This window comes from Nycticebus coucang, chromosome 2, assembly GCF_027406575.1.
Source record: "Nycticebus coucang isolate mNycCou1 chromosome 2, mNycCou1.pri, whole genome shotgun sequence".
Lineage (NCBI taxonomy): Eukaryota > Metazoa > Chordata > Mammalia > Primates > Lorisidae > Nycticebus > Nycticebus coucang.
The window spans coordinates 166,735,002-166,751,045 of record NC_069781.1 but is presented as its reverse complement, the minus strand read 5'-3'; the positions used below and the strand labels follow the sequence as shown (position 1 = coordinate 166,751,045).

Genomic DNA, 16,044 nt, shown 5'->3' with positions numbered 1-16,044 from the left:
TCCGCCAACCATCCCCAACCCGCCGTCTTTGCTATGGAAACAGTCCTCCCGCCCTCCTCCGCGTCTGAATTTCTTCAATGCACTCTGGGAAATGAAGTCCGTTTCGGCCCGCCTGCCCGCGGCACGAGCCCACCCCTCGTCCTCAGGGGACTACAAGTTCCAGAAGGCTGTGCGAAAAGCCAGCGGTCTCTGGGGGATGTGGTCTTGACAGAGAGATCCAGGAATTGGCGGGCGGAGCCGCAGGGAGTGGGGCGGCCTCTCCCAATGGGTTGTCTTCTGGGCGGGGCCCGAGTAGCCATTGGCTACGGCAGCGCGGGGGAGGCGGGGCGGAGGAATGAAGCGCGGAGCTGTTCGCCGCTCCAGGTGCTGAGTCCTAGGGAGGCTCCGGACGTGAGAGCTGCGGTCGCCGCCGCACTCGCCTCGAAAGCTCGGAGCCGCGAGGATCCGGGAGGAGCTGGGTGTGCTGCCGGGCACTGACCGCCTTCCTGCCCGCCGTCAGAGGTCGGTGCTACTGAATTCTCTTTTGTTTTATTGGGGAGGGGCTGGACTGAGACATGAGGGGACCTGGGGAGTTGATGGTGGGACCTGTTCTCGCCGATCTCTAGACCATCTTGTCCCAGAGAGCTGCTGACTGACTCCAGGCCTCTGTGGCCCGGCGCCTAAGGTCCGAGCAGCTGAGGTTCGTTTTTGTTTTGTGGTTGAGAGAGTTCTTGTGTGCGAGGAGAGAGGGCTGGGGAGTCCCCCCCATCTCTTCTGGAAGAGCGTTCAGCGCTTGGAACCTCCCTGCCCCTGCGCCTGAAGACGAGGCTGCTTGGATTGCTGAGGATGGGAGGGGGTGTTCTGGGACGAGAGGCTCAGAGGCACGAGGACCCTTCCCCACAACACCCCGGCGGCTGGAGCTTAAAAGCTGTCTGGTTGTGAAGGATGAGATTGCGGGCTCCTTCCCTTACTCAGACCCTCCTGGGGTTGAGGAAGGGCTGCTTGGGATGTAAGGAAGACCCTTCTTCCGTGCCTCCTCCTCCTGCAGCCTAGGGTTTTGTCAAAAGGAGGATCAAGGATGTGGATGGAGATGGAAGACTCTTAGCCCTCCCACTTGGACCATCCTAGGTTACTGGGGGAGGGGACCGGGGTGAGAGAAGAGGCTGGGAGACCTCTCCCCACCCTGCTCAGAGTCACCGGTAAGGTCGGAGTGGCCTGGGTGTGCGAGGTGGTGTGAGGAGAAGGAAGAGGGGACAAGGGACTCCTCCCCACCTCTCCACTCGGACCTTTCTCTCAGGCCCTCTCCACCTGGATCCAGGTCCAGAATACGATTTAGGAGTCAAGATGACCCTCCCTACCCCACCATGTCCGGGACCGAGGCTCCTGTGCCGCAGTGGGGGACCAACCCCAGATGGGCATGTGTGGGGCGGGATGGGGGCAGGTCCCCTCTCAAGCACCCGGGAGCTCTAGGCAGAAGTCCCCGAGCCCCGCACCTGCAGGTCCTCAGGTGCTGCTCCCCTCTGTTCAGGGCACGCCCCAAATCCGAGCATCGGGACCTGTGTCCCAGACGCGCGGCGGCTGTTCTGGGCGCGGGGCTTTCGCGCTTGGCACAGGCATCTGTGAGAGGACAAAGCGGCGGTCGCCACACTGGCAGGCCTGCGCCGCGGGCTGGGCTGGGGGCGCGGCCAAGGGAGGGGGGGCTTCGGGCGCGGCACGGGTAGCTTCCACAGAAACGTGCCAGGAGTGGGGAGGGAGACAAAGCGCTCTCGCTGCTCACTAGCCAGAGCAAGCCGGGATGGAAAATCCCTAGGGGAGCAGCAGCTGAGCCATAGCACGGCACTATGCCCCATACCCTTTTCTTTTTCTGCACCCACTACCCTAAGGCCAACCCAGGCACCCAGGGTTCCTTGTGCACTGTAGTGACCAGGGCCCCATCAGGGCCTGTGACCACGAGGAAAGGGGACAGGCGGGGGCTCCACCTTGAGGGAGGGGCCTGGGACTCGGGACATGAGTGGGCCAGGGACTGGATGGGCATCTGACTGGACTGTCCCATACCCCATCAGCCATGTTAGGTCAAATTTGGCTCTGGGACAGGAATGCGTGAGGGTTTGTATGGGTGACAGCATGGGTCAGAACGTGGGTGTTAACGTGTGTTCCAGCGTTCGTGTGTGCCATTGTGAACTTGTGCATTGGCTGTGTATGTGACAAAAACCACTTACTGCTGGGTTTGGAGCAGGGTAGTCACCTCTTCAACTCTCAAGTCATAGTAATGATCTAGGGTCAGAGTGGATGTCCTCAGGGTAGAGGCAGCTTCAGGTTGCATACTATGGCCCTGCAAGTGGAAGCTTTCTTTAGCCCTTCTTCAGGACTAACCCTAACACACTCAACAGTGCCTTGCTCTGCCCTTCCCTCAGAAACCTTACCCTGCTGTACTGGGCTGCACTGAGGACCAGAATTCTGCCCTCTCCTCAACCAGCCTTCTCACACCCAGGTCATCAACAGAGTCACTTACCATGTAAATGGAAGACTGTGTGGCAAGGCAACTTTTGTCATGTTTGCCTCCATGTCTGGAAGGACGATGGGACTCAGGTTGCCTGATCGCAAATGGTGTCTCAAATACTAGGTATACACAGAGAGAGAATATGAAAGTAACAGATCACTACAGAGGGATCCCCTGCAGGACAAGCACAGCCCTCCCAGAGATGCCCACCCCCAGCAAGTGACCTCATTTTCACAGCACTTTTATAGAAAATATGCTGTGTGGATTTGAGATAATATCCATAGAGATCTCCTTCTCATGGGATAAGGGGCTAGACTGCATTTAGGAACAACAGGAAGAGCAAGTACCAGCCACTGGAGCTACTACCATCCAGCCCAGCCTGCCTAGTCCAATCCTCACAAGTATCCACTGAAAGTATCCACAGCGACCTCTGCTGGGAGGAAGTTAAGCCAAGGTGCAATTTGGCAACTAACACTCCCCCATGGTGGAGGCTTGGAGGAGATATGGACATTGCTAGGGAAAACCACAAACGTTTCCATTTGGTAGTTCCCTATCTAGTCTCAGACTCCTGAGTTATGTCTGTAGTTCCTTTAAGCTAGTTCTAACAGTGGAACTGCTGCTGTCGTCGCCTCCATGGAAATGTTTAAAGAGGGCCTGAAGGGCTTTGTTCAAGTTTCCATCCAGTTGAGGGTAGGGATCAAATCTGTTTTTTGAAGACAACGCATGGAAAACATTTATCAAGCTCAGGGAGGAGTGGGAATCTTTCCAGTCTCTCACTCTACCTCTATATCCCTTTGCCCCATTTCCTATTCCGTGTTTATTTTCTTCTCTTTCTCTCTCATATTAGAGAGACTAATATATTATTAGTCAATAACATATTTTTCAAAGACCAGCCCTCTTGTCCTCAACCACAACGTTGCCCAGAAAGTGCAGACATCTGGAGGCTGTTACTAAAAGCAAAAAGCTGGCAAACAATGGCTCTTCCAGTCCTAATGACAAGAGTGGGGGAGATGGATGAGACATCCTCAGTCCTAAATGCCCACCTAGTGACATGTGTCTCTTCTTCTGGAGTTACACTGAAGGGATTTCATGCAGTCACAAAATCTTTAGAGCGCTTCAAAGGAAAGGAGATATTTAAATACCTGGTATTGTTCTTACTTTGGCATCCATGTGATTTGCATTGAACTATGTGACTCAGTAGCATAAAGTAAAAATAGGACTTAATCTCTTCCTTGCCTGTTCGGAAGGTGACTGCATATGGTGTTGTGTTCTGCATTGGAGAGTGAAAAGCTAAATTATCTCATAAATTGAACCACCTGCTTATCCTGATTAGAGAGTGGTGCTTAACATCACCTACAGGCAATACCATTATTTTATGTTTCTTTTTTAATTCATACCCACATCTTTGTCTTGTAAAACATTTCCTCGTGTTCATACGTTGTTATTTTTACTTGAAGTTAATCAAGAATGTTTAATCTCTGTACTGAAGCCAAACAAATTAAATATCAGCAGATACAGGAAGATGTGGGTGGTGTTTCTGTTCTTTTAGGGCTCAAAAAAATTCTTGGAGTTCATAGGAAAGAAGAAAAGGGCCCTAATATTCAGTAAATCTTGTGGGTGGAGTTACAGCTTTCTGAGGAGAGGCTCCTTAGAAATTTCCAGGAGGGCTGGTCACGTTAAAGAATCTGAACATGCATGCCAGCGGCAACATACTGGGAGTGAGACTGCAGCCCCTGGGATTTCTAAATCCCCACACTAATGCAGCCTTTCTGGGAAATTTCCCCAAGTCCCTCCTGCTTTCTCAGGCAGCCAACTGAGTGGCTGAGGAGTGGAGCTGTCCAAGGTTCTGGAGCACTGGCCTCAGCCCACCTGGTGAGAAGGGAGGACTTTAGGGCATGGAGCAGAAGAGCCATCGCCTTTGTGAAATTCCCCCAAAGCTGATCCCAGAACAGAACAGGAAGCAAAGAGCTGGGGAAGCAATCCTGTTTTACGAATTACGAGCTAATAATAAGAGGAAACATTTCTGAGTCTGGTTCTTCACATGCCAGAATGTATTTAATCCTCACAGTCCTATGAGGTAGGTGGCAATGTTATTCCCACTTTCAAGAGGAGGAAACAAAGCTTTGAGAGGAAAAGGGATGGCCCAAGGTCACACAGAAAGGTCAGAGTTTAGCTTCTGCTCTAGAATCCCCTCTCCCATTTTTTCCCTATTGCTATTATAGAAACAAAATTGAGGCATTGGACTGTCCTATATAATGTTGCAGAATTCTAAAGGAAAGGGACTAGGGATCAATAAGGATTCAGACACAAATCACAGTCTTTTCAAGCTCAGTAAGGACAGTGCCACCCACTTTTTATCTTATCCTGGTAAAGGTTTGTTACCTGAACTTGGTTACCTAAGAAGGGAAAAGGGCAATGTAATGACCCTTATAACCAGTAGCTCAGGATTTTTATCCCAGAGTAGAAAATTTTCACAAGAAGCCAAGCCTGGATGGCAGCAGGGTATCATAGGTTTTTTTTTCTCCCTTTTTAGTAAAGTAAGAAAAAAATCTCCTATAAGGAGACTATTATTTGACAGAGAACGCACATAGAGTCAAAGAAATAGGGCTTATCATTATTTTCTGGCATTCTGTTCCAAAGCTAAAGACATCTGGATATTGTTAAGAGACTCTCTCCACCTAGTCCTGCTCGTAGATTTTCACAGCAAAGCCTCTAATACCTAAATCAAAGTTTCACTGTTGTGGGCCCCAGCGATCTCAGGAAGCGTCACATTCCTGTCCTTGTGTCATCCCAGCCAAAGCTCTACCTTCATATGTGGCTGCAAGACTCTTGAGTGTGGACAGGTTTGGGGCTTGGTGAACTTCAGACCATGTGTCCTCTGGACCTCCTAAGATGGCAGTTTCATCTGCCCAAATCTTGCAACACATACACAGGGACCTGTTCTTGAGAACTTCTCATTTGGTAAGTGTAGGTTTAGATATCTAAAGGGGTTAAAGAGGAAGAGACTTGTGCTTTTTCTCCTCTCCGTGAGCCTGAGTCTATATAACACTCAGATAGGTGGCCTGGCCTTTTAAGATATCAAGCTGGGTCTCCATTCCCTTTTGACTGACTCCTTCCCCTTCCAGGCCAGGCCTTTGCAGAGCTCTGACTAAAGGAGCAAAGACCGCTGTTGCTTTTCCTAAGGGCACTTAGAGGCCAAGGACCCAGTTCCCCATCTGGGTCTGCTGTGACTCATATGACCGCAGACAGATTTGATTGTTTTCTTATTTAGAGTCATTAATTAACTCTCTTTAGCCTCAGAACAGCATGTAATAGGAGGGAGGCCATTTGTGGGGGTCTCTAGGCAGCCATGCCCAGGGCTGAGTACCATCTCCTCTGCTAATAGGATCAGAAAATGGTTTTAATCCTGGCTGTAACCCTTCAAAAAGCTTAGATTGTCAAGATTTCAGTCCAATATGAGAAAGGAAACAAAAGTGCAATTCCTAAGGTTGCTATAGTTATTCTGGCAAAACTGGGAGGCCCAGGGATCCTTCAAAGGAGGACTGGATTTTCATTCATTCAAAAAACATTTCTTGGGCCTGCAGTGTGCCAGGCACAGAGCCAGGCATGGAGAATACAACCCAAGGTGGGATAAGTCCTGTCATATAGAAATCTTGAAAGGAATGAGAGAACAGATGTAGAAACCCTAAAAAGGGTATGTGCTATAACCAGAAAATTTTAGAAATGGAAAAAACGTAATAATCATAATCCATCATTCTTTTGTAATATGAGGGAAAAGGCTGAGGGAAGTTGAGGGTTGCTCTGGACACATCCCTGGTTAGCAGCAAAGATGGGGCTTAAAACCTGTGCTTTCTGATGCCTAAAGCATGATCTTTCCACTGTCCTAAAAGGTTGCTCTGTTCATTAAATTATCCAAAGGGCACATTTCTAATCCAAACACAAAGCCCAAATTTAAAATTAAAATAGATGAAATAGGGCGGCGCCTATGGCTCAGTCGGTGGGGCGCCAGCCCCATATACCGAGGGTGGCGGGTTCAAACCCGGCCCCGGCCAAACTGCAACCAAAAAATAGCCGGGCATTGTGGCGGGCGCCTGTAGTCCCAGCTACTCGGGAGGCTGAGGCAAGAGAATCGCTTAAGCCCAGGAGTTGGAGGTTGCTGTGAGCTGTGTGAGGCCACGGCACTCTACCAAGGGCCATAAAGTGAGACTCTGTCTCTACAAAAAAAAAAAAAAAAAAAAAAATAGATGAAATAGGAAAATTAGACTGTCCATCTATATCTGTGTTGTCAAATATGGTAGCTACTGGCCACATGTAACCATTGAGCACTTGAAATGTGGCGAGTCCCAATTGAGATCTGCCATAAGTAAAAACATACATCAGATGTTAAAAAAAAAAAATAGTATGAGGCTCGGCGCCAGTGGCTCAAGTGGCTAAGGCGCCAGCCACATATACCTGAGCTGGCAGGTTCAAATCCAGCCCGGGCCCGCCAAACAACAATGACGGCTGCAACCAAAAAATAGCCAGGCGTTGTGGCGGGTGCCTGTAGTCCCAGCTACTCGGGAAGGCAGAGGCAGGAGACTCCCGTGAGCCCAGGAGTTGGAGGTTGCTGTGAGCTGTGACACCACGGTACTCTACCCAAGGCAACAGCTTGAGGCTATGTCTCCAAAAAAAAAAAAAAAAATTAGTATGAAAAAAGAATGTAAAATATCTCAGTAATGTTCATTACAGTCTGAAATATTTTAGATATATTGAGTTAAATAAAATATATCATTAAAATTATACTTGTTTCTACTTTTTTCTTTCTTTTTAAATGTAGCCACTAAAAAAATTATAGTAATAGATGTGACTTGCATTTATAACTCACATTATATTCCTACAGAACATGTTGTTCTAGAGTGTTCCCATTTAGGGGGACATCTTCTTTACAAACTGAGGCATTTTGCAAAGTAGGTCTGTAATCGATTAGCCTGGGATTGAATCCCAGCTCTGCTGTTTAGGCTGTGTGACCTTGAGCAAGTTGTGCTTCTGTTTCCTCACCTGCAAAACAGGGATGATTAATGGAGCCTGCCTCGTATGTTATGAACTAAATCACTTAGATCTGTGACTGGTCCATAGTGAGTGTTCACTTAATATTAACTGTGGTTACTGTCAGAGGAGGCTTACACGGCTTACACAATTTTACAAGATGAGGCATCAGGCAGGAGCATGAGCAGGAAAAAGATTATTAGTTAAAACATGATTGAAAATACTTGTTAAGTATAAACTCATCAGTTACCGTGATGTGGCCCCTATTTTCTGGCAGATGATACTGAGGAAAGACTTCAAGCCATTTACATAGCATACAATGAATAAACAAATTAGCTAACTGCATTATGCACAGGTCTTGACTTCTGCTAATGGGTTGAGGAAGAAGATGATTAGACGGTACTTGTACTAGATAACCCAAGAGCTCTAAGTCTCTTAGACTCCAAGATTCCTCAGGGGAATGAGAGCCTTGTGCTCTGGGAGAAAGATTTTGAACAAGAATCAGACATTCCCAAGATCAATGCTGTTCTGCACTCATTGGCCTTGGTCAAGACTCTGAGTCTCAGTTTCCTCTTATGTAAAACTGAGATAGCAACAACTCTCTCACAAGCTGCAGTGAAGATTAAATTAGATATTGCGGCTCAGTGCCTGTAGCTCATCAGCTAGGGCACCAGCCACATGAGCTGGCAGGTTCAAATCCAGCCTGGGCCTGCCAAACAATAACAATTACCAAAAAAATAGCCAAAAAAATAGCCAGGTGTTGTGGCAGGCACCTGTAGTCCCAGCTAGTTGGGAGGCCGAGGCAACAGAATTGCTTAAGCCCAAGAGTTTGAGGTTGCTGTGAGCTGTGATGCCACAGCACTCTATCCAGGGCAACACAGTGAGACTCTGTCTCAAAAAATAAAAAAATAAATAAATTAGATATTGCAAATAAAATACTTGGTAAATAGTAGGCACTCAACAGATAGTAGCTATGACTAAATGGGATTTCAAGTGTTCTTTAATAAAGAATTTGCTGTTCAGAATCTCCAGAACCTTTTCTGTAATTCTAATTCATTTCCCATCCTCACTCAGTCCCTGAGGGGGTTGAAAGGACAGTTTCACCTATTATGTCTACACCAAAACGTAGGGTCTTGGTAGCTTTGGGCACACTATACAATACTGCATGTTCTTTGCTGTCCAATGAACACATTTGAGGTCCTTCCCCCGAGATAATGACACAAGCAGCAAAATGGGCCTTGTTCTCCCTTATGTTTATCCTCAAGTTCTGCCCTTGATGTTTACAGCACTCTACATGCAGCTTTGAGTTAAAAAGAGGGGACCTAAATCCAGAAGCCAAGCCTCCCAGGGCACTTTGTTGCTGTCTTTGACCATCCCTTCCTGTTCCAAAAGTCTGCCTTCTGGAAGAAGACCAAAGAAATAGACATTAAGCTCAGCAAAGGCTTTTGTTGACAGAGCGTGTTGAACTATAGGGTAAACAGTAAGATTAGTCCCACAGTATCTTAGAAGAAAAACTCGGTTAGATTTCCCGGCTCTAAGTGTGGTGGGTGAGTTGCGGTGGGAAAGAGCCTGCAGGTAGGAACACTCCTGGTTGACAAGCTCCTGACTTCTAGGAACCAAGTATCACTGCTGAGGTCTTTGGGGATAGTCTGACCTTGCAATGCTACTTTTCTCATTAATTCATACTTTTATTCACTCTATAAATGATAACTGGGCTGGGTTGTTTTGAGAATTCTTGCTATGGGAACAAGAGGCTGGCTGGGGAGAGGAGAGATACCCACATGCGAACTGAACCAAGGATCAGGGCTGAAGGAACTACAGGTGGTGGGTTGGCCATGGCAGTGGCAAAGCTGTGGATTCCAACCAGACAGACTTGAGTCTGAATCAGTCTCATTTTCACCACCAAATGTCTGACCCTGGGCAAGTGCTTTAACCTTTCTGGGCCTCGTTTTCTTCATCTGGGACAATAAAACCAACTTTTACTGGTCTGTGGTGGCAATTACATGGCAACATATGAGACAATGGTTAGGGTTAATTCTAACCTTCCTTTATTGAGTGTTTACAGTGGATCAGGTATTGTGCTCAGCAGCTTATAAGTACATAAGAGCTTCGTTACTATCCCTATTTTGCAGCTGAGGAGAGCAATGCTCAGGGACTTTAAGTAACTTGCCCAAGGTCTCATAGACAGTAAGAGGACCAGATCCCCAACCCAGGTGATCTGACTACAGAGCCTGTTCTTAACCATTGAGATCAATGCCTCTCTGGTTCAAGGACAACAGGAACCCAATAACTGTTATTTTGAAGGAGGTAGAGGTTATTTGTGGCTCAGCTTGTACAGAGATCTTCTGCGTGGTCTTTAAATGTGGATACAACATTTAAGGGGCTCTGAGGGGTTTATGGGCTAGTCAAGGAAGACGGGAAAAAGCTGTGATCAAATGAACAGGAGTAGGAATGCCATTGGCATGTCCCGGAGGTACTGAAATGGAGGAGAGTTGTTTAGAAAGCCTTTAATGGTGGTCTAAGAAGTGTTACAGTGCCCAAAATGTTCATAGGCAAAGAAAGGGATGTGGAATTCAAAACCATGAATTTGGGGCATCTCACTCAATTGGGACCTTTTTTTTTTTTTTTGGTTGCCCTCGGTAGAGTGCCATAGCATCACAGCTCACAGCAACCTCCAGCTCTTGGGCTTAGGCGATTCTCTTGCCTCAGCCTCCTGAGTAGCTGGGATTACAGGTGCCTGTCACAACACCCAGCTATTTTTTTGTTGTTGTTGCAGTTTCACCAGAGCCAGGTTTGAACCCACCACCCTCGTTATACGGGGCCGGTGCCCTACTCACTGAGCCACAGGCGCCACCCTGAATTGGGACATTCTGTTGCAGTGTTGAGTGTGCTCACCAAGTGTCTCAAAGCCAGAGCCTGTGGAGGGCCTGGCCAGATAGCACAATGGTCCAGCATTCCTGCTAGTACTCTATACTTTTCAAAGAATTTTCATGGCCTTTCTCTCATCTGGACTTCCCCAAAGCCCTAGGCAGAAGAAGGGTGGCAAGTTTGCTACAAGGATTGCTGCGTGTGTCAAATGGCAGGCAGCAAAGACTGCCAGGAAGTGCAGATGCCAAGCACAGCTATTATACAGTGCCCAAACCCAGGCAAAAGCTTAGGAGAGGTCTTCTCGGAGAGGGAGGAGGAAGAAGATTTGCTCCCTGGGCTGAGACCTTTTCCCTGTGCTCTGGGAAGCAGGCAGTATTATCCTTTGGTTCACGATCCCCCAGGGACACCACTGAGTGGCTGCCTCCCAGGGTGGCTGTTAGGAGGGCCTGAGTCGGGGTTATTGCAAATGCCACAGCCCTTTGTGAATGCAGTCCCCAGCAGTCAGTGGTCACCTCCCATGCAGAGAGCTTGTTCCACAAAAGGAGATTTTTTGGACTTACCATATTGAATTCATTCTGTTTATTCCTCTGTAGGCTTCAGGGGCTGAAAACCAAATCCCATCCTCCTCAGGCTGGTTAGAAGGAAAATCTATCTTTTCTAATGGCTGCAGTCACAATCTGCACCAGATTTCTCTCCATGGCTACGCTTATAATGACAATGGAAAACAAAGGCAGGAAGGGAGAGGGGCATGAACGCAGCACTTCTTCCAAGAGGCACCTGCAATTCTGAGGAGGATGCAAGGCAGAGGGGAGGTAACTTTCACAGCTATGAGTGAGTCCCTTGATGAGTAAAAGAGGCATTTTGATGTGCAAAATGATAGCAGATGAAAGAGATCATGGTGCCTCACTGTGTTTTCTTTGAAAAGTCATGCTAGGATTCCATATGCCCTCCACAGTTCTGAAAGGATTAATACAAATATGGGAAAGGCCTCAAAGATTTTGCTAAGTTGTCCAGGGATAAGTTGCTAGTGGTTGTAAATGGATCACTAATGAGAAATGATAAACACTTGGTAATGGAATGTTAAGGCCTCCTCGGGCTATTAACCTCAGTAACAATTAATGTGTGTCAACACACACTGAATTCATCAGGGCTGAATGGTAACTTCTGAAGAATAAAATCAAGTTAATAATAATCAGAATAACAATAATAAAGGCACAGGTGTTTGGAATGGTGGAACATCAGAAAGCAGGGCAGTGTAGTTACTTTAGAACAACTTTATGAGCCAGGTCCCTTTTACTTGACTGTTCTAACCCCAAGGATCTGACTATCAATTCTTTGACATTTCCATGATGAGCCCCCAGCACAAGGCCTGGCACACGGTAGTTCACGCACCTGCCTCCACTCTGGGGTAAGGCCTGTGCTCAGCAGTAGGGGCATGGAAATAAATGAAACATAGTTCCTGTCCTCAGGGAGTCAGTCAATTCTAAAATAGAACAAGGTATTCGGTGTAGAAAATGTGCAAATGCACGTCACCACCTCATGATATTCCCTTATAGGTGCTTCCTCATGCCTCTGGAATAATGTAGCCCAACAGGTGAGGCAAATTGGGATTTTATAAATGCTTCCAGCCTTATCTCACATCAGGTCTAAGCAGGCCCAGCTGTGGAACCTGGGGTAGCAGAATAAAGGCAAAGAAGGCAAAGGCTGTTGTATTCCAGAAGCTTGTTGCATTCAATGAAAATGGTCTTCCTACACACTTTCTTTGAAAGACAGGCTCTCAAGACCATTTGCCTGCAATTAGAGTACGCTGCAACAAGGGGCACCATGAAGCAGTGTGGTCCAAGCAGCCATGCTTCCTGCAGGCATGCTACACTGAGCAAAGTACAATTTTTCAGTTGTTAACCTTCAGAAGAACATAATTTAAAATTAATTAATTATAAAGGAATTTCACATTGAATAGGGCCAAGCCACGGTAACTTATATATAGTGAGTGAAGAGCTGTGAAATCATCAACATTCATGTAGCAAATCTATCGTGTGCCTACTACGTACAAAGAAAAGCACAAAGTCCCTGCCCTTAGGTACTCAGTCCTCCAAGGAAGACAGACAGAGTCAGATAATTACAATGCAGCAAGATTCGTGAGCACTGGGAACATAGAGGAGTGACTGATTCTGCCGGAGGGAACACACACGCAGTCTTGTGTATTGGGTCCAGATGTTAACACCTGAGTCAGAGGATTTACACCAACACACATAGAAGGGGAAAAGCCAATGTGTTGGAGGACTTTGAGACACGGTAAGAAATTCAGATTGGTCTGTTGAACGACTGGACATAGAACTTATGTTTCTAATTTCCTATTCTGGTGCTCTGCAGGCCTGGTTGATAGCTGTCTTGACCATGTGGGCTGGGGTAGCATGAAAGTTAGAGTGATGACATTGCTTTCCAGTGACCGGCCCTGGTGCCTTATTCCCACCACAAGGTCTCCTTGGCACCTCTTTTTCTGGACCCTGGTGATGCTGCCTCTTGATTATGATTGGCATGTCCCAAGGGATCTAGAGGATCAGCTGTGATCCTGGCCCCAGAGGAACTTGGTGCTTGTGAGGTTTCCAGTGGAAATGTTCTAGCTCTCCTGAGTTGCCTTTTTGTTTTATTACTGTCCCCAGGCACCAGGCTGCCCCCCCCCCCACTGTATACACTGCCCTACCCCCTCCTCATAAACAGGTCTTCTGATCTGTGGCCAGTTCCTGAGGCTACTCTTAGGAAAGTCTTGGCTTGGGCGGCGCCTGTGGCTCAAGGAGTAGGCCCATATACTGGAGGTGGCGGGTTCAAACCCAGCCCTGGCCAAAAACTGCAAAAAATAAAAAGGAAAGTCTTGGCTCAATCAAATGGAAGATTGCTAGCAACAGGCACCCCTGCCTCTCAGGCCACTCAGAAGACAAGGCCTATCTCTCCCACTGGAGACCTTCTTGGACCCTGGCAAGTTGTCTCTCCACACCCCCAAGCCAGTCCCTACCCTCCCCAGAACTGGCACCTCAGTGTTAGAGAATACAGAGGAGTAACCATCTTGAATAAGTGAAAAAAAAAAAAAAAAAAAACAGAATGTTTAAATTTAAACCAACCATTTAAAGCCACTAATTGCCCTGTAGGGAGTTTTAATAGATAATAGAGCAATACCTGGTTAGGAGAGTAGACAAATGGAGTCACTGAACAAGCCCCACTGAAATTCCACTTACAAGTCTTAAAACAGATCTTTGAAAATAATTTGTGTGCCCAGGACACTTCACACCTGAGACTAATAGATCCTGAGCCACCTGTCCAGGCCAGAGCCAACTCAGGTCTCCCACCCTCTCCCTGTCCCTGTAGAGAGCTCATCCCTGCCAGTTAGGACCAGATCTACTCAGGCTGCCTGAAAGGAGGGCTGTCACACACAAGTGGTGGTGACAACACTTCCTACCTTGCCCATCACCTCCAGCAAACACATACACCCTCTGACTTGGGCCTAGATGGTCCCTTCATCTCGCAGGAAGCACTAGGGCACGTCCCAGAGCGGCCTGCCAGCTCTCTACTCCAGACAGGTAGGACTCCCTTCCTGGAGTTAGCAAACAAAGAAAAATCAACACAGAGCCTTTAAAAAACCATTCAGAGGAGGATGTCTCCACCAAAGGAGATGAGGACAGGCTGAGATAAGTAGGGCTTAGAGACTGAACAGAAACAATTGAAAACATTCATTGGAGGCAATAGAATGCAGATCAGTGAAAGGAGAAACAAGACGTTTCCCTTCCAAATCACTGCAGAAAAGAAATCACCAGCTATGGCTCTTAAGTCAAAAAAGGAAATGTACAAAACATAAAACATGATGAGAGGAGGCCACCCGGAATGGTTATGACAATAAACGTAAGCGCTGACATTCCCTTGTTAGAAGACAATGGTTCCCAGATTAAATTAATACAAGAGACTCACCCCAAATTAAATGGCTCCTAGGTAGGCAAAGCTATCCCAGGTAAATGCAAACAAAAGAAAAAGCGTGAGGGTCTATATCCGACAAAGCACAATTTAAGGCAATAAGCCGCGTCAAGCAGGATAAAAAGGGTAATTGTATATTCATAGGAGCAATTGTGAAAGCATAACTGTTCTGAACATTTGTACACTCAGTACTTTAGCATCGAAATACAGGAGGCAAAATCCGTCACCATTAGAAATGCAAGAATTTGGCCAAACAACAGTTGTGGGCATAAATTGACATGCTCCTTTCAGTATCTGATGTCAAGTAGCCAAAGCGTATATGACAGAAAGGACTCACAGTGAAGACTGAATTAAAATATGGGTACTAAATTTTGTACCAATCTGAATGATGTTTGCAGTGTTTTAAAAGCCGTAAATTGATGCTTTTGCTGTGTTAAATTTAGTACACATTTGTATACACAGTATAATTATAATTGCATTTTAAAACCCATAAACCACAGAAAAGCCACTGCAATAAAATACATCAAAATGTTAACGTTTGGTGTGTTTAGTTAGAAAGGTTGAAATTTAGGGGCGGTGCCTGTGGCTCAAAGGGGTAGGGCACCAGCCCCATATGCTGGAGGTGAAGGGTTCAAACCCAGCCCCGGCTAAAAACTACAAAAAAAAAAAAAAAAAAAAAGTTGAAATTTAGGTCTTGAAAATTTTTCTTTCCACATTTTCTTCTAGGGGTCTTTAATGGTCATATATATTTCATGACTTCAAAAGTGAACTGAAAAATAAAGTCTCATCTCCTATAACATAATGTTTAGAATTTCCAAGATCTGAGACCATACATTCCTGGTGGGGCTTGTGTAAAATTTAACAAACAAAAGCAGCAGACAGGAATCCCAGCAGGCCCACACAGCTGGGACCTGCTGGCTCTTCCAGGCCGTCCTGGCCTGAGACCCTCTTTTTGCTCCAGTGTACTGCGTTCTCCCAACTCAGTTCCCATCCCTGCTGTTGTATGCTTTCCATGCTCCCCTGGCAGCTCAAATGTGGTTGTTCTGGGACATACCCAGGCCTCCTTGCTTACTCCCTCTCCATGCCCCTGGTGACCTCAGTTACTCTTATACAGGGACATAACTCCCCTCTATAAGCTAAGAACTCCTAAATCATATCTGGCCCCAGAACACATCGCAGGGCTTCAAAAGTGTACATCAACCTGAAGACTGGACATCAGCCCATAGATATGGGGCAGGGATGGTGGACGTGCCTGTAGTCAAGGCCCTTGAAGCATGTGAGGGTGGGACAGAGATTAGTTGCGAGGCCGAGATGCCCCCAGAGGGTGGTGTCGAAAGCATTTGGGCATCCAACAATCAGATGTAGAAGGTTTCCATGAAAAAAATCAGAATAAACCATCACCTTGAGTATGACCCACTCTGTGCCATCCAAATATGAAACCTGTGGCTCTGACTTAACAGGATTATCAACTATGGTTATGGCAGTAATCAAAACCAACAAAGTCAAATTTTAAAAACCAGGCTCAGGCTTTCCTGGCACTTGGAATGCTCACTCAGGACTTCCCAGATTTTCTTCTGCCCACCACACACAGCCAGCCCACCACCAGTTCAGTGGACAAACTCTGCTCCACCACCGAGATCTGCTGGTCAGTGGTTTCTGGTCTGGCCTCCTGACTTCTCAGGGCAGAACAGAAGGTATGTAAATTCCCT

The 16,044-nt window shown here is 46.9% G+C and overlaps 1 protein-coding gene across 1 annotated transcript in view; it reads left to right on the top strand.

Annotated features, from left to right (window-relative positions):
* The first annotated feature begins 382 nt into the window (after window positions 1-382).
* Window positions 383-16,044, top strand: part of SMPD3 (sphingomyelin phosphodiesterase 3) — a 76,058-nt gene continuing 60,396 nt past the window's right edge. The window contains exon 1 of the mRNA XM_053604941.1: window positions 383-501. The gene's annotated coding sequence lies outside the window, so the exon portion shown is untranslated. The remainder of the gene's footprint in view (window positions 502-16,044) is intronic.